The 19,193-nt window shown below is 37.2% G+C and overlaps 1 protein-coding gene across 1 annotated transcript in view; it reads right to left on the reverse strand.

The window, feature by feature from the left end:
* Window positions 1-19,193, reverse strand: part of MLLT3 (MLLT3 super elongation complex subunit) — a 282,058-nt gene that overhangs the window by 179,939 nt on the left and 82,926 nt on the right. The gene's annotated exons all lie outside the window — the stretch shown is intronic.

The following is a 19,193-nucleotide window of genomic DNA, read 5'->3' on the forward strand; positions in this document are numbered from 1 at the left end:
GGAAATGGGCATTCTCATACACTGCCCTTTGGTGGGGGGGGGGGATTTACATAAGTCTACATAATCTTCTAGAAAGACATATGGTAAAATGTTATTAAATTTTAAAAGTCATACATCCTCCCATCATTTTTAATATTTATTCAGCTATGGGCGCCTGGGTGGCTCAGTCGTTAAGCGTCTGCCTTCGGCTCAGGTCATGATCCCGGGGTCCTGGGATCGAGTCCCACATCGGGCTCCCTGCTCCGCGGGAAGCCTGCTTCTCCTCTCCCACTGCCCCTGCTTGTGTTCCTGCTCTCGCTATGTCTCTCTCTGTCAAATAAATAAATAAAAAATCTTTAAAAAAAAAAAAAAAAATATTTATTCAGCTAAACTATAAGTACCAGTATTCAAAGATAATATACTCAGGGATATTTTTCCATTACTGTTTAGAAGAACAAAAACTGGAAGTGTGATTGTCATCAATAGCAGAAAGGCAGAATAAATCAGTTGATTCTCTCTATAAAATATTATTTAGCCAATAAAAATAATGAATTCTGAAAATGGATAAATTCCTAGAAACACAAAATCTTCCAAAACTGAATCTGGAAGAAATAGAAAATCTGAATAGACAAATTACTAGTAACAAAATTGAATTGGTGATCAAAAAAGCTACCAAAATATAAAAGTCCAGGACCAGACAGATTCACAGGTGAATTACACCAAACATTTAAAGAAAACTTAATACTTATTCTCCTCAAACTACTCTCAAAAACAGAAGAAGAAGGAAAGCTTCCAGATACATTCTACAAGGCCAGCATCACCCTGATACCAAAACCAGAGAAAGTCATCACAAAAGAAGAAAACTACCGGCCAATATCCCTGATAAACAGAGATACAAAAATCCTCCACAAAATATTAGCAAACCACATTCAACAATACATTTAAAAGATCACTTACCACAATCAAGTGGGATTTATTCCAGAGATGCAAGGATGGTTCAATATTTGTAAATCAATCAATGTGATAGACCATATCAACAAAAAAAGGATAAAAATCTTACAGTAATGTCAACAGATGTAGGCAAAGCATTTGAAAAATTCACAACTGTGCATGATAAAAACTCAATGAAGTAGGTTTAGAGGGAACATTCCTCAACATAATAAAGGCCATATATGAAAATATCTAACTAACTAATACGTTGGTTAGTTAGCTAACATCATACGTAATGGCAAAAACTTGACAGCTTTACCTCTAAAATCAGCAAAAAGATAAGGATATCCACTCTTGCCACTTTTACTCAACATAGTACTAAAAGTTCTAGCCACAGCGATCAGACAACAAAAAGAAATAAGAGGCATCCATATCAGTAAAGAAGAAGTTAAACTGGCACTATTTGCAGATGACATGATACTATACATAGAAAATCCTAAAGACTCCACCAAAAAGCTACGAGAAGTAATACAAGAATTTAAAAAGTTGCGGGATACAAAAGTAATACCCAGAAATCAGTAACATTTCTATACACTAATAACAAAGTAGCAGAGGAGGAATTTAAAAAACAATTCCATTTACAACTGCACCAAAAAGAATAAAATACCTAGTAATAAACTTAACCCAGAGGTGAAAGACTTGTACTCTGAGAACTATAAAACACCGATGAAAGAAACTGAAGACGGCATAAACAAATGCAAAGATATCCCATGCTTGTGGACTGGAAGAATATTGTTAAAATTATTACCAAAGCAATCTATAGTCAATGCAATCCGTATCAAAATACCAACAACATTTTTCACAGAAGTACAACAAATAATACTAAAATTTGTATGCAACCACAGAAGACCCTGAATAGCCAAAGCAATCTTGGGAAGAAACAAAGAAAAACAAACAAGCAAAACTGGAAGTATCATAATCCCAGATTTCAAGATATACTTCAAAGTTGCAGTAATCGGAGCACCTGGGTGGCTCAGTCATTAAGCGTCTGTCTTCAGCTCAGGGTCCTGGGATCGAGCCCTGCGTCGGCCTCCCTGCTAAGCGGGAAGCCTGCTTCTCCCTCTCCCACTCTCCCTGCTTTGTATTCCCTCTCTCGCTGCGTCTCTCTCTGTCAAATAAATAAATAAAATCTTAAAAAAAAGAAAAAGGCTGCAGTAATCAAAGCAGCACAGCATTGGCACAAAAACAGACACATAGTTCAACAGAACAAAATAGAAAGCCCAGAAATAAGCCCATACTTATATGGTTAATTAATCTGTGAGAAAGCAGGCAAGACTATAAAATGGGGAAAAGACAGTCTCTTTACTACATGGTGGGAAAACTGGACAGCTACATGTATAAGAATGAAACTGGACCAAAATAAACTCAAAACGGATTAAAGACCTAACTCTAAGACCTAAAACCACAAAAACTTTAGAAGAAAGCAAAGTCAATAATTTCTCTGACATCAGCTGCAGCAACATTCTTCTAGATCTGTCTCCTCAAACAAGGAAAACAAAAGCAAAAATAAACTACTGGGACTACATCAAAATAAAAAGCTTTTGCACAGCAAAGGAAACCATCAACAAAACAAAAAGGCAACCTACTGAATGGGAGAAGATATTTGCAGAAGATATATCCAACAAGGGATTAACATCCAAAATATATAAAACTCAGCACAAAAAAAGAAGAAGAAGGAGGAGGAGGAGGAGGAAAACAGGGCTGAGAACCTGAATAGACATTTCTCCAAAGAAGAAATACAGATGGCCAACAGACACATGAAAAGATGCTCAACATCACTAACCACCAGGGAAATGCAAATCAAAACTACAATGATAACCTTACACCTAGCAGAATGGCTACAATCAGGAAGGCAAGAAATACCAAGTATGGTAGAGAATGTAGAGAAAGGAAACCCTTGTACATTGTTGGTGGGAATATAAATTGGTGCAGCCTCTGTGGAAAACAATATGGAGATTCCTCAAAAAAAAAATAAAAATTCAGTTTTAATTTTTTTAAATTATTAAAAATAATTTAAACGATAAATTAAAAATATAATATGATCTAATAACTCTACTTCTGGGTACTTACCCAAAGAAAATGAAAATACTAATTCAAAAAAATATATGAACCCCTTTGTTTATTGCAGCATTATTTACAATAACCAAGATATGGAAACAACTTAAGTGTCCATCAACAGAGGAATGGATATTGAAGATGTGGGGTGTATATGTGTGTGCGTGCGCATGCATACATACATACAATGGAATATTGCACAGCCTTAAAAAAAGGATAAGATTGGGGCGCCTGGGTGGCTCAGTTGTTAAGCATCTGCCTTCAGCTCGGGTCATGATCCCAGGGTCCTGGGATCGAGCCCCGCATCAGGCTCCCCACTCTGCGGGAAGCCTGCTTCTCCCATTCCCCCTGCTTGTGTTCCCTCTCTCGGTGTGTCTCTCTCTGTCAAATAAATAAATAAAATCTTAAAAAAAAAAAAAAGGATAAGATCGTGCCATTTGTGGCAACATGGATGGACCTAAAGGATACTGTGCTAAATAAAATAAGTCAGATTGAGAAAAACAAATACCAAATGATTTCACTCATATGTGGAATCTCAAATAATAATAATAATAATAATAATAATAAACAAAAAAGCAGAAGCAGACATATAAATATAGAGAAAAACTCATGGTTGCCAGAGGAGATGGGAGTGGGGGTTAGGTAAAATGGGTGAAGGGGAGTGGGAGATACAGGCCTCCACTCATGAAATTGTGGAGATAAAAGGCAGAGCATAGCGAATACCAGTGATTGATACTATAATAGCATTGTATTGTGGCAGATGGTCGCTACACTTGGGGTGAGCACAGCGTAAGGTATAGAGAAGTTGAATGACTATGTTGTACACCTGAAACTAATGTAATATTGTATGTCAACTATACTCAAAAAAAAAAAAATTAGGAATTATGTATCTCTGCATCTACTGATTTTGAAATATGTCCAAGACACGTTTAACTAAAAAATTCAAATTAGAGAACCATGTAAATGCTATTAATGGTATTAATTTTTAATTTTTTAAATGTGTCTATTTTATTGACCATATGAGAAAGATGTGGAAGAAACACATCATAATGTTAATATTGGTAACCACAAAAAGTTGATAATAGAGGAGCTATGGGTATTTACGTGTACACACGTGTATAGAGGGATGTTTTGACTTCTGGGGTGAATAATTTACAAAAATTAAATGTGTTACTTTTATAATTAAAAAAAACTTTAAGAAAAAATAAATAAGGCCAAATGAAATTGATCATACCCAGTACTGGCAAGAATATAGGCATATATGTAATAAAAAATAAATAAAGCAATACTGCCATATTTCTTTTTCAAATAGGAAAGAATTAATCTACCAGGAAAGTATAATACATTGAGTTCTATGCTGGATGCCTTACAAAACACTATCTCCCTATTCCTTGTCCCAAACTATTACCAGAAGTAGGAAAAGGTTAAGCTCTAAAACATCATTAAACACATCATTTATAGGCACATTGATACCCAAGATGCTTAGGTACATACACCCACACACCCTCAAAGGAGAGGCAAAGGTTAAAAGAGGCAGGTTGAGGGCAAAGAATGGCAACAGACATGAATAATCAATCATCACACTTTTCTCTGTGTCGTTGAGGGCAGCCTGAGAATTCCGCTACCGCCTCAGAGATGTAAAGCAGGAGAAACCAATCTTCTTTCCCTGGCTCAGAAAGGCAAATAGCTGAACTTGCTGGAGGAAAAAAAGCTTCCAAGCCTGAACCAATGATGAGACACACACTGCACCTGCATATATCCTTTCTTACCCTAGCACTTCAAGAGCAAGCTTTCCAAAGTATTCTTCAATAAATACTACTAAAACATTCATTCTTGATCTACCTCCAAGAAAGACTGCAATGGTATAGTTTTAGGGATTGGGGAATAATAGATGTCTCCCTATCTGGTGGCTGATCTGAACTTCCATTAACATACATGTTTTCATTCCATAATAGATCTTTCTTAGAAGTTTTATATGGCAACAGCATACCAGCATGAACTGGTAGTAACAGATACTTGCCCATTTTGATAGGCTGGTATGTTCCCCTTACCTTAAACCAATAGTTCTCAAATTGTGGCCTTGAGACTAGTAGTACCAACCCCACCTAGGAACTTGCTGGAAATGCAAATTCTCAGGCCTCACCCCAAAATGAATGAATCAGAAACTTGGTGGGGAGGAGTCCATATCATGTTTTAACAAGCTCTCCAGCTTGTTCGGACACCCACTAACGTTTCAGAACCACTGCCTCAGACTATCCATGTGAAAATAGCGTGTACGTGTACAAGTGTTTTTATCCCACACACCTACAAAGTTTAACAGTAATAATGCTGTTTCAATAGCAGAACATGTAACATCATCATCCAGTAAAGTTCATTTGTTATTTTTGGTTTCTTTTAATGCAACTGATTTTGTTTTCAAGAAACTTTGTTCCTCTAAGTTGGTAACGGAGGTTATTACTAAAATAGCTGTGACCATCACCAAAACTGCTTCTAACTTCACTGCCACAGAGCACAATACATGACCAAACCCCTCCCCTTTTGGCCAGAACTCCTGCTGTTTATGGCACTTGCCTTTTTGCATTCACCAGATGTAAAATGACTTTAAACACATATATACATACATACATACTCCACTGTATAAGACAATTCAGCAAACATAGATGATCTAACATCTACTATACAAAAGACACCATATAAAGATACTATATGTAAGAGACAGCAAGTAAGGCCCTGGTTCAACAAATGTGCAAACCAGCTGGAGAACACCATGCAGAATATGGCAGAGACTCAGCTCTCCACCAAAAATCTGTTCTTGCTTCCATGCTACACAATATTCCCCTGCTTCCTCTACAGTAGAATTGTTGTATGAATAGTGCTTACCAAGAGTGTGAGAAGTGATACATGACTTTGGACATCTTAGACTTCAAACATCAAATATGCTTCTCCTTCTGTCCCTCCCCCATGAAACCTAGACCTAAACCTGGCGGCCACAGAGCTTCAGTCATGCAAATGACAACAATGTGTCAGGATGGGGTCAAAAAGACTTGGAAGGGGGCGCCTGGGTGGCTCAGTTGGTTAAGCGACTGCCTTCAGCTCAGGTCATGATCCCACAGTCCTGGGATCGAGTCCCGCATCGGGCTCCCTGCTCAGCGGGAGCCTGCTTCTCCCTCTCCCACTCCCCCTGCTTGTGTTCCCTCTCTCGCTGTGTCTCTCTCTGTCAAATAAATAAATAAAATCTTTAAAAAAAAAAAAAAAAAAAAAAGACTTGGAAGGAACCAGGATCTCAGAATTAACATAGATCCACCAACCTGGGAGATATCTATCAGGATTTGCATAAATGATAAAAACATCTTTGTTATGGAAGTCACTATATTCTTAGGCCTCTTTGTTGCAGCAGCCTAGCATAGTGTGACTCATGAACTCTATAAATCCTTACAGAAGACTGCCTAGTAGGCTACAGACACGAGCTCCCCCGTACAGGGGCTACTGGAGGGAGAACAAATTTTTGCATCACAGTGGTGGACAAGATTTTCCTGTGCCTGCCCCGTTCCCTTCTCAACCCCAGAAGACGGAAGACTCTAGAGTGTGGCATTACCTTTCCAGAGAACTGGTCCCTGCATCTGGCGCTGTGAGTCATAACGCCATTGACAAAGATTTCAGTTTGATGGCCCTACTTACACTGTGTCTCAGTGACCACAGGGACTGCCCTGGTTCTGAACCATTTCAGAAACCCTGATGAAACCTCAGACAATCCACCCCCCAAAAATACATGTGCAAAAAACGTTCTCACACATAAAAAGTTCCATACTATTTCAAGGGGCTTGTGCCCCACCCCCCACCCCAAAGCTCATGCACAGAAACCCCAATATGAAGGTTTTGTGGTTAGGAATATGTCTGAAGAAAGAGGAGGTGATGCATATTCTGCACCACAGCAACACGTATTTTGTGAAGACTTTCACCAAAAAAAAAAAAAAAAAAAAAGGAGGCAAAGCCAATGAGAGAGAGAGATCCAAAAGATATTCACCATAAACCCAGACCCACTCCCAGGTCTTCACTGCTGTGAACACTAGACCTGCCTCAAATATCATTTCCTGATTCCTCCAAGGCTTCACCAACTCCACCTGTGATCCACATGAAGAAGAAAGTAGTTCCATCACAAAAGCTTAGATACCAATGTTTACATAAATAGCTCTTCTAATCACAACCAGCAGAGCAATTTTTTAAAAATCATCCTTAGTCCAATCTGATGGGTAGCCTCACAAAAAAAATAGAGAGAGAGAAAAGCTTAAAAATCTATATGTATACACACCCAAATAGTTTAAATTACAGTTAATCAAAGAACTTCAACAGTCTTACTGTTCTCATTCCTTGGCTTACCTCCAAAACTTTCATTACCTGTCAGGTCCCCTCTGTTATTCCTCACTTTCTGTGTCTCTGGAATGTTATTTTATTAAATAATTGTCATGCCAAAAGGCACATACTACTATAAAAGTTTATTTGCTAGGCTGAGCAGAAACATCTATTTCTTTTTTGTCAAGATCTATTATAATGCTCTATTGCCTACAGAGTGTGTAGAATCATTTCCAGATTCACTTGAACCAAAAAACAATGTGTTTCTCCTAACAGGGCACCAAGTACTTGCAATAATGTAGAAAGATTACGTGGGAATCTTGAATTGGTAACAGATTTCACCTGAACTCTGTTTCCAAAACTCTTTGTAGCAGGTTTGACAGGCAGGCTAAAAGGTAAAATCTTTCCCAAGGAAAGCATATTATTTTTACAATATCATGAGATAATTGAAAATGTGTTGCAATAAATTCGACCGACATATTTTAAGTATCTACTAAATTTCCAGTAATATGCTGGAAATTACTATCCACTTTAAGGACACATGCTCCACTTTATTAATTAGCTATAAGAAATAACTATACTTACATAGCATTTGTATTTTTTAAACTAGTCTGATTCAACTTGTTAATAAACATTTATTTACTGTTCATGTGTTATTACAGATATTTTTTTAGACCTTAAAGAGCCCACTGTCTATTGCATATATAATGCTCATTCAGTATTATAATGCCATTAGAATTTTGGACAAATTTCCTTAGTGACACAGAATGGGAGAAAAATTCTCTATTGGGATTAAAAAAAAAAAATAGGCCAATAGTTACTGCCTACAGTAGAGGGCTATAAAAACAGCAATCAAAAAGTTTCACACACTCACATCATAGCTCTATCCACCAAGAGGAACTAGAAACAGTGGCCCCCATAGCAATGATGACAAGGAGCACCCAGAGCTTGGTTTCTCAATGCTATTCCCCAATAAAAGGAACAAAGGCTCTTTGGAAAACTGGTTGAATCCAGGGCTGCAGCGGTGAACATATGAGATGCACTTGGACAATCTCATGGGGTCACAAAATAAAGAAGCAAGGGAGAAAAAAGACGGATACATGTCAAAAGGCACAGAAGGCAACCTGCAGAATTCCACTGGATAAAGTTGGAACAATCTGAATAACAAAATATACAACAGTATAAGCCAAAGAATATCCATGTACCATACTGATATAAATAAATAACTATATGAATAAACAAACGGACAATGAACAACTTTTCTTTATAAAAGAATTCCAATTTAAAAATGAGAATAAGGGAGGGGGGCCTGGGTAGCTCACTTGGTTAAGCATCCAGCTCTTGGTTTCCAGTCAAGTCATGATTTCAAGGTTATGAGATCTAGAGCCCCTAGTCGGCTCTGCACTCAGCGGGCAGTCTGCTTGAGATTCTCTCTCTCCTTCTCCCTCTGCCCCTCCCACTCGTGCTCGCTCTCTCTAAAATAAATAAATCTTTCTAAAAAACTTTAAAAATTAAATAAATTAAAAAATGAGAATAAGGGAAACAAAATCGCCATTAGAACACCATAGTGGTAACTACGACAGGCAAAGTGGACAGAAGTTTAAGCAGAAACCAAATATGCAGTCTCAAAGTATCTCCCACAATATCATAGAGAAAAACTGGAACTTTATAGTAGAGAATCCTAGCAGAGACCACCTTAACCAAGTGAACAAGGTTAACACCCAGTAATATATGCTGACATCAGGCACTCCTTGGTATGATGCACTGAGAAGGGTTCATCAAGTGGGTGGTCTCCTTCCCAATGGACATATCACCACAACCTAATCATGAGACAAACCCCAAATGGAGGGACATTCTACAAAATACCTGGCCAGTGCTCCTTTTCCTATATCTGCAAATCTTCATAAAATTACCTCAAAATAAAGGTTTTAAAAATACAATAGAAAAGAAAAATTATCCCAATCACACCAGCAACAACAACAAAAAAATACCAGATATAAACTTGATGAAAACTGCAATATAATTATGGAGAAAATTATAAAATTTTACAGGACATAAAAATAGGACAAGATTTAAAAAAAAATTTTTTTTTAAAGATTTTATTTATTCATTCATGAGAGACAGAGAGAGAGAGAGAGGCAGAGGGAGAAGCAGACTCCCAAGGAGCAGGGAACCCGATGCGGGACTCGATCCCAGGACCCTGGGATCATGACCTGAGCCAAAGGCAGACACTTAACCATCTGAGCCACCCAGGCGCCCAAGAAAAATTTTTTTAAAAAAGAAAAATACACTAAATTCACAGACTAAAGGAAGCTAACAATTCTCAATAAAGGTTAAGATGGATTACTATTTTGAATTTAAAAGGGAAAGGGACTATTTTCATTTTGTTGACCTGTAAATCGTTTTAAATTAACTAATGGTCCAGTTAGTTAACAGTAAGTTCAATCTTTCATCATGAAAAAGATAAAGAAAAAAATGGTGTTTTTTTTTTTAATTAAAGAGGGAAAAATGTTAGAAATACTTATTAACCATAAGAAATTTAGATTAGCATTGAAATTATAAAACTTTCAAAATTAATGTTTTTTTTTAAAGATTTTATTTATTTATTTATTAGAGAGCGAGCGAGAGAGAAACAGCATGAGAGAGGAGAGGGTGAGAGGGAGAAGCAGGCTCCCCGCTGAGCCGGGAGCCCGATGTGGGACTCGATCCCAGGACCCTAGGATCATGACCTGAGCCGAAGGCAGTCGCTTAACCAACTGAGCCACCCAGGCGCCCCAAAATTAATGTTTTCTAAATGCAATGTGGTACATAGACGATCTAAAACACAAAGGGTATTAGTGGAAAAACTAAAGAAATCTGAATAAAGTCTGGAGTTTTGTTGATAGTGATGTGTCAGTATTAGTTTCTTAATTTTTACAAAAATACCTGGTAATATAAGACTTGAACAATAAAGGAAATGGTTAGAGGTACATAGGCATTCTCTGTACTATCTTTGCAACCTTTCTGTAAACCTAAATTTATTCCAGATAAAAAGTTTGTTAATATGCCTTATCACTTTGTTATATAAATGATGCCTCAGTGGGAGCATATATTCTGCCACAGTGGCTTACTTGACTATCTGAAATACATGTATTTACACATATACACATATATCTCTCACGATACACGTGGTCAAATTCACAGAATATCATTAAGTCTCAAACGGAATAAGCTGGGCTACCATCACATATTTGGCTCACAAATCCTATCAATCTATCATTTAAAAAGTACTTATTCTGAGTGTACTTTGTACCATCAAGTCCCATCCTAAATGCTGTGAATTCCAACTTCTCTCATGCAACCAAACTCTAGTAAAATAGGAAACTATATAAACAGAGAATTCTGTGAAGACTAACACAAGAAAATGGTTAGAGATGGGATGCCTGGGTGACTCAGTCAGTTAAGCATCTGCCTTCGGCTCAGGTCATGATCTCAGGGTCCTGGGATCGAGTCCTGCTTCAGGCTCTGTGCTCAACAGGGAGTCTGCTTCTCCCTCTGCCTCTGCCCCTCCCCGCCTTTCTCTCTCACTCTCTCTGTCTCAAATAAATAAATAAAATCTTTAAAAAAATAATAATAATAATAAAATAAAATAAATAACTTTCTTTAAAAAATAAATAAATAAATAAAATCTTTAAAGAAAAAAAGAAAATGATTAGAGATTAATGTAAAGAACACAATAAAAACATGCAAGGGTTGGGCATACAGAAAGAAGGGATGACTGACCACCTGGTAGGCAGTACAGATGGTTTCCTTGAAAAGCCGATAGTTGAACTGAGTCTGCAATGAAGGGCAGAAATTGACCAACCATAATGGAGAGAGAATATTCTGAGAAAGGGGATAACATCTCCAAGACACAGGGCAGGAGAATCCAAGGCACATGTGGAAATGGCAACACTGAGAGAGAATGCTGAGCCATGGCCACAGCACAACATCGTCACAACAAGCCAGAGATGCAGCAGGATAGGTGGTGTGTGGGGCCGTGTGTATGTGTAAATGGGAGACAATACGTGTGAAGTTTGAGTTCAAAACTCCTAAGATGACAGAAGAAGGAATAATTTAATTGTGCCTCAAATCCAAATCTCTATCAAGACTTTTGGTTCACTACCACAATTACGGTAACTCCACCATAAAAGAAAGGTTTAAACTGCCAAAGAATTTTAAATGTGGACACTCAGAGCAAAAAGAAAAAGTAGGAAAATGTGTTCTCAAATAATGTATGAAAAAGACGACTCTGTGCTTTCTGTTCTTTAAATCAGTATTGAACCCTGATTTAATGAAGAGAAATCCCTTATTGTTCATGATACCATAAGCAATTAAGACCAGCTAGGACTCATTAATTGCTGGAAAAATAGCCATAATATTTTTTTTTTAAAGATTTTATTTATTTATTTGAGAGAGAGAGAGAGAGAGAATGAGAGAGAGAGCACATGAGAGGCGAGAGGGTCAGAGGGAGAAGCAGACTCCCTACTGAGCAGGGAGCCCGATGTGGGACTCGATCCTGGGACTCCAGGATCATGACCTGAGCCGAAGGCAGTCGCCCAACCAACTGAGCCACCCAGGCACCCCTGCCATAATATTCTCATTCCTTTTATCCAATGCAGCTTGTTATAGGTAAACACAACCTAAAAGAAGAGATATAGGGGGGAAAAATGAAGTAGAAGAAATGCATAGAAACTAAAGGAAGAAAGATGCCATTTGATATTAAAAGCGAAAAATTATAATTTAATTCTCACTGTCACAGCTTTTTAATACTCTGAAATCATGCTGTGGGAGGTTTCCTCATTAAGCCAAATATAAAAATATAAAACAGTTATTTTCAGAACCCAGAATCAAATTTTGATACAAAAAAATTTTTAGAAAGACCCTCCTACCATCACCACTAAACTGTAAATGTTTTTTTAATTTTTTAAGATTATTTATTTATTTGAGAGAGAGAGAGCAAAACAAGAGAGAGTGAGAGAGCGCACGAGCAGGGGTAAAGGGCAGAGGGAGAGGGAGAAGCAGACTCCCCCCTGAGCAGGAAGCCCAACGCAGGGCTCGATTCCAGGACCCTGAGATCATGACCTGAGCTGAAGGCAGCAAGCAGCTTAACCCATTGAGCCACCCAGGCGTCCCTGTCAATGTTTTTTAAAGTATCAATGAAATAGAGGAACATGTTCCATATAGAAACCTCTTTTAACATTTACACTTCAAATAAGACCTGCTAAGTCATCTCTTTCAGCTTTAAAAGCCACCAAAGGAAACAGTAATTTAAAAAATTAAAATAACTCTGTATTATACTTAGGAATAGATAAATTGAACATTAAAGCTTTAACATTATGTGAAAGAAAGCCATGGCACCTTTCAAAACAAGCTTTTCCTCTCCAAAATATTGATATAACCATTCTGGACCACAATACTAAAGTAATTACTCTTTAGAAGATACAGTTATTGCCTACTAATGCTTTCTTTTTTTAATACTCTAAGGCAACTCCGTTTTTCTGATATTAAATTTTGAGGTCACATGTGACATTTATTCCCTCTTATTTCAAATATTCAGGGAAGCTCATGCCCAGTATGTGCTTCTGGAGGGAAATAATAATTCTGCAATACAGCATAAGAATAAGGAAGAAAACAAAAATAAAAATAAATGTTCTGTCTCTATTTGTAGTGACACAGAATTAATATTATCCTTATCCTGGTTCTTATATGACAATCTGCATGAAAATGTCTATAAAACTGCTCCATAGAACAATGAATGATGAAATATTTCTGCCAGATAAAATGTACCATGCAAAATAAAAATTATCTTTCATACTTTTTTAAAGCAATGGAAGAGAATTACTGTGACTAACTAGAAACAACATTCTTCAATAAAAATATTAAAGGAAATGCCTGTGGCACAGAGTAGCTGTCATGAATGACCCACCACCTTTTACCAGGGGTCTCAGGTGGGATTACCACTCATCCTAGCTTCCCTTCCCATTCATACGTGTCCAGCAGAACTCTGAATGAGCTCCTGCTGGCCACTCCTTTTCACTGAAGGTTTTCCAACTCCAAAGCCCCCCCCCCCCTGCTTTTTTTTTTTTTTTTAAGCATTCCCAAAGGGAGATAAGAAGTTAAAACTTTTCATTCCAAGAGGAAAAAAACAAATGAGAGACCCTGGTAAAGGACCCCCTCAGGCTACAGCGGGAGCCAAGGTATCTTCGACCTTCTGGAAGGCCACCTACCAGCTAGGAAGGAGGAGGGGGGAGGGGAACAGGAGGGAGGAGAGGAAGAAGAGGGGTGAAAGGGGAGAGGACATGAACAAGAAAGTAAGGAACTAAAGAAGAAAGATGAGACAAAAAGGAGCAGTGAAAAAAAGTACCTAGCTCCTTAACATTTATGAGTTCTGCTAACAGAAAGACAAATTAGATTCTTAGGGGTCTTTTTTTTTCTTTTTTTTTTCTTTTTTTTAAGTACCAAGGTTTTAAATGAAATTTAAAGCTCTTGTTTTCATTCCTCCTATCAAATGTAACGGTATCCCCACTACACATGCTTCTTATTTCATTCATCTGTAAACCATTCCCGTCAACTCTCAAATGCAGGTCTAGTCAATCCCAAGGTCACTGGGCACACATGCTTCTCCATTTAATAGGTTTGGGATACAACCTCCTTGCTGTAAGATATTTTTTTTAGCTCTTTTAATGTGTCAGTCCAGGATTTTAATACCTTTCATCAAACTATTACTCATAACTGGTCTCACAAGACCCATAGTAGTTTAGCTTGAAGTCTGACCCTCTAAATTTACATGTTGTGACATTCTTTGAAGGTATTTATTAAAAATCAGGGCAAGGATATTTGTACTGAGACCAAATAAGCAATATCTTCTGTAATTTTGACCTCAGCAAAGAAAGGCTTGGATGTTGACAAGGTAGGTGGGAAGGTTGCTGTGCAGAATATATGTATGTTTAAGATCAGAGAGCACCATAATATTTCATGTAAAAAATTTCATAAAGTACTCAGAATGTAAAAATCAAGTAAAACCAACAAATGTTTATTAGGCAATTAGGCACCCATGAGCTGTCTAAGCACTCTGCTGTCAATGGTAAATTTTTTGTAAAGTAAACTCATTAAAGTTTAGTGTACATGCATACAGAAAAGTGTAACAAATCCTAAGTATATAGCTTAATGAACTTTCACTAAATCAACAAACCAGAGTAACCACCACCCGATTCAAGACATAGAAGACTGTGAGCTTCTTAGAGCCTGCCCCAGTGTTCCCTACCAGTTCTATGCTCCTTCAAAATGCATGTGCCCAAAGGGTAGCACAAGGCTTTTTTTGAACTTTATATTAACAGAACCATAAAATACATATTCTTCTGTGTCTGGCTTCTTAAGCTAATGTTACATTTGTGAGATTTTTTTCACATTGTTGAATATAACAGTAGTTAGTTCATTCTCACTAATGTATAGAAGAAATCTATTATTCCACAGAAGGAATATTATATGACATATTTATCCATTCTACTACTGATGGACGTTTTAGGCTATTATGAGTAGTTCTGCTATGAATATTCTTGTATGTCTTGTACATGTACATACTCACACATACATATTCACACTCCTAGTAGTAGAATAGCCAGATCACTAGGTATGTCTAAGTTTAACTTTACCGGTAATTTTCCAAAATGATTGTACCAATTTACATTCCTACTAGCACAGTATGAGAGTTTCAATTGTTCTACATTCCCATCAACACTTTGTCTTTCTTAATTTTAGCCACTGTGGCGGGTGTGTGGAAGAATCAGACTGTGGTTTAAGTTGCCTCTCTCTAAGAACTAATGAGGTTAGCCAACTTTCAACATGTTTATTGTACATATTTGGACACTTTTATGAAGTGAAGTGTCTAATGTTAAAGTCTTTTATCCACTTTTTCTACTGGTTAACTATTCTGTATTGATTTGGCCAAGTCCTTTATATATTATGGATCTAAGTGCTTAGGAAGAAGCTTTGGAACAAATATGATATACACACATAAAAAAGACCCAGGACAAAGTCAAAGGTTAAAATTCTGTCATCAGCCTACAAGTATACAAGGAAGGATCAATCTAAAGCTGTCAGACAGAGAAAGACACATAGAAAAGGGAGAATCTGAAGTGGACGATGAAGAAATTAATCAATTTAAATAAGTGGAACAAGATGGAATAATCACAGCAGGAGAATAAAGAGCCATGAGCAGCAAAATTCAACTCAGAATGAGCCTTATTCATGGGTGAACGTTGCTTTTCCTAAAGCTCAAGTCTTTATTGGGCACCAAATAGGCTGGATAAAAATAAAGGCAGATAGAGGTGGGCTATGGAGTTTTCAAGAGGCCTTTTTTAACACTTTAAATACATTACCTTCTTTAATCACCCCAAGTCTGCAATATGGGTATTATCCCCCATTTACCAATGAAGAAGTCAAATAACTTGCCTAATATCATAGCTAAGGAGCAAGAGAACCAGACTAAGAATCAAGGTCTGCCTATGTCTAAAGCCTACGATTTTTCTACTAAAGATTCTAGATCTCAACAAGCACCATTATTATAAAATTTAATGTCTACTACGGTAGCTCCCAGGAACTGAATCCAAAAACAGTCATTAAATTAAAGCATTAGAAGCTTCAGAGCTTCATATAGGTACTACTTGCCTTCTGACATAAGGCATTTCAGAAAACGTGCTCTTCTCGAAAACACAAGGGTCAAATCTGAAAAGTCAAACAACAGAGCTGATCTAGTGCCACACTCTGAAAACATCTGTAATGCTGCAGTATCTTTGGGTGACAGGAAAGATAGGAAATGGACACATTTATTGTAGATATCCTGATTTCAGAAATGAGAAAAGTGGTACGCCTCAGAATCAAAGAAGCACAGGAAGTGTTATAAGACCTGATCTATTCCCAGTGCAATAGAAGTTTATTAAAATCCCTAATTATCTATCGCGTTTTTAGAAACAATCTTCAACAAAATAGTTCCAGCATTCGGTACATGTTCATTAATTGTGGTTGTGGCTTTTTTTTTTTTTTTGCTTCATCATTAAACACAGCTTAAATCTAATGAGCATCTAACTGAGGTTAAAGACACATCCTAACAATTTCCATCTTTGTCTCAATTACATTAAGATTACAGGCTACACCCCTGAATGTGTGTACAAATATATACATGTGTGCACTCATAATAGCACTTTTCCATGCTTTCAACTTATTTTTATAAAATGGGGTAATACAACAAAATAGTTAATCTAATACACTAATACATATTCCTGTAAGGGAAAACGTGCCACCAAAATCCAACTGTTAGCTGAAAAGCAGTTATATTAGTTTCCTATGGCTGCTGGAACAAATTACCAGAAACTTGGTGGCGTAGAACAATAGGAATTTATTCCCTCACAGTTTTGGAGATCAGGAGTCCAAAATCAGTTTCACTGGGCAGAAATTAAGGTTTCAGCAGGGCTGTGCTCCCTCCAGAGGCTCTACAGAACAATCTGCTCCTTGCCTCTTTCAGCTTCTGGGGGCTACAAGTAGTCCTTGACTTGTGGCCACATCACTCCAAACCATGCCTTCATCTTCCACTGTCTTTTCTGTGTGTCTATCAAATCTCCCTCTCCTTTCTCTTACAAGGATACTTATGATGGTATGCAGAGAAAACTCAGGATAGAGATAATCCAGGATGATCTCCTCCTCTAAGCCTCACAACTTAATCATATTTGCAAACTACTTCTCACTTTCCAAACATGTAACACCTATAGGACATGCACGTATCTTTGCGCCACCACTCAGCCCACTCTAGCAGCTTACTGTAGGGCTGTTCAAATTACTCATCAGTTCATATATTAAGGCCCCAAGTGTAGAAAAGTAGTGCAGGAAATTTCAACCTGTACTGTTGTGAAATTCAGGGTGCACCCAAGTCTAATGTCCAGAAAAATCAGAACTGCCCATGTCATACTATAGACGTCCATTAGTGGTAAAAATCTGGCACATGATTATCAACTCCAGCTAAACATTAAATCACCTACAAACATTTTACAACTTCTGATACTAGGGCCCCACCCAAGACCACTGTAATTAGAATCTGGGTGTACAGCCCAGATCTGGGGTATTTTGCTTGTTTGTTTTTAAAACTCAGGTGATGCAAATGTGAAACTAGAGTTGAAAAACTAGCATCTGTAGCAGAAAAGTTAAAATGGGATGGATACCTTAATTATACAGGGAAAGGGTTCTTTTAATTTGTTTTATCATCATAACCAATTTAACACAACCAATTTTTCTCCTTAGGGACAAAGGATCCCTTTAATAATCATGTCCTTCATTTAATTTGAAAATATATTGATATCAGAAGTTCTAAATACTTACCTCTATAACTCTTGCAGCCAAACCAGAATATGTGAGCAGGACGGCTAACCAAGAAATAGTACAAATTAAATGCCTTGTTTCATTACAAGGATCCATGAGTTCATTTAATCGACACTGCTTTAACAGTACCAAGTAATGCTTGCTTAGAACAAACAGCTCATGAAAATATTCTTATTATATTGAGATCATTTCAGAATTATGCTTACTGTTTCACAATTTTATTTTTATATGGAGGACTGTTGCTAAGGCATGGAAAATGACAATCAAGATTCCAAGATGGTAAATCTAATTTTCTATCACCCAGGCTAATTATTCAAACCGAGGATGTTCTTTTCATGTCTCCGATTCCTCTTCCTTCTTTTTGGGACCTGCTCTTTTACCCATCTATCTAGGGGTTTTCTTACTACCTCCACTACAGAGAAAAAGAAGGGAAACTCAAAAATCAACAGATTCTGTTACTGTTTATTTTTGGAAATGTTTCATATTAAACAAAAGTAAGCCTATAAATAGCAAAGGTTGGGAGCAGAGAATATTGTTTGTTAAGTTTGCTTAGGAATATGTTTTATTTTGTTGATCAGTGTAATAAATAAGTGCAAAATTGATAAACAGGGTACCTCAACAAATGGATTTCACAAATGAAGGATCAAATCCAGTGTTACCCTTACTTCTCATTACATGGATAAAAAATTACCAAGAGTAGAACACACACGTTTCCATATGAAAACCGTAAGTAAGAATGACTAAACTTTTTGGGGCGCCTGGGTGGCTCAGTCATTAAGTGTCTGCTTTTGGCTCAGGTCATGATCCCAGGGTCCTGGGATCGAGCCCCGCATCGGGCTCCCTGCTCAGCGGGAAGTCTGCTTCTCCCTCTCCCACTCCCCCTGCTTGTGTTCCCTCTCTCGCTGTGTCTCTCTCTGTCAAATAAATAAATAAAATCTTAAAAAAAAAAAAAAAAAAAGAATGACTAAACTTTTGATTTGAGATACACATTTTTGTTTTTATACAATGCAAGGCAAAATGTATGCCCAGTGGAAAAAGAACTTCAAAGTCCCTTAGGGAATATTCCACCTAACTCACCTTTCAAATTTTTCAGAGCTTAAACCTGTCATGATACAGAGGTTAAGGTGTCAGTTCCTAGATGACATAAATGGGAATTTATACAACAACTTTCTTTCAAAATCTGAAAAATGTTTTTCAGAAATTCACATCTATTTTATGTGTCTTTTTCTCTGGTAAACATCTTCACAAAAACAATTACTAAATATAAACTGGTATTCAGTCTGCCACAAACCAAAAGTACTTGGCAAACTGCTTACTTCTTTTTAATGAAGCACGCATTATATATTTATGTCACACTTTTAAGATTTATTTATTTATTTTAGAAAGGGGGAGAGAGAACGTGCACGTGAGTGGGGCCAGGGGCAGAGGGA

This window comes from Neomonachus schauinslandi, chromosome 13 (assembly GCF_002201575.2).
Source record: "Neomonachus schauinslandi chromosome 13, ASM220157v2, whole genome shotgun sequence".
NCBI classification, from domain to species: domain Eukaryota; kingdom Metazoa; phylum Chordata; class Mammalia; order Carnivora; family Phocidae; genus Neomonachus; species Neomonachus schauinslandi.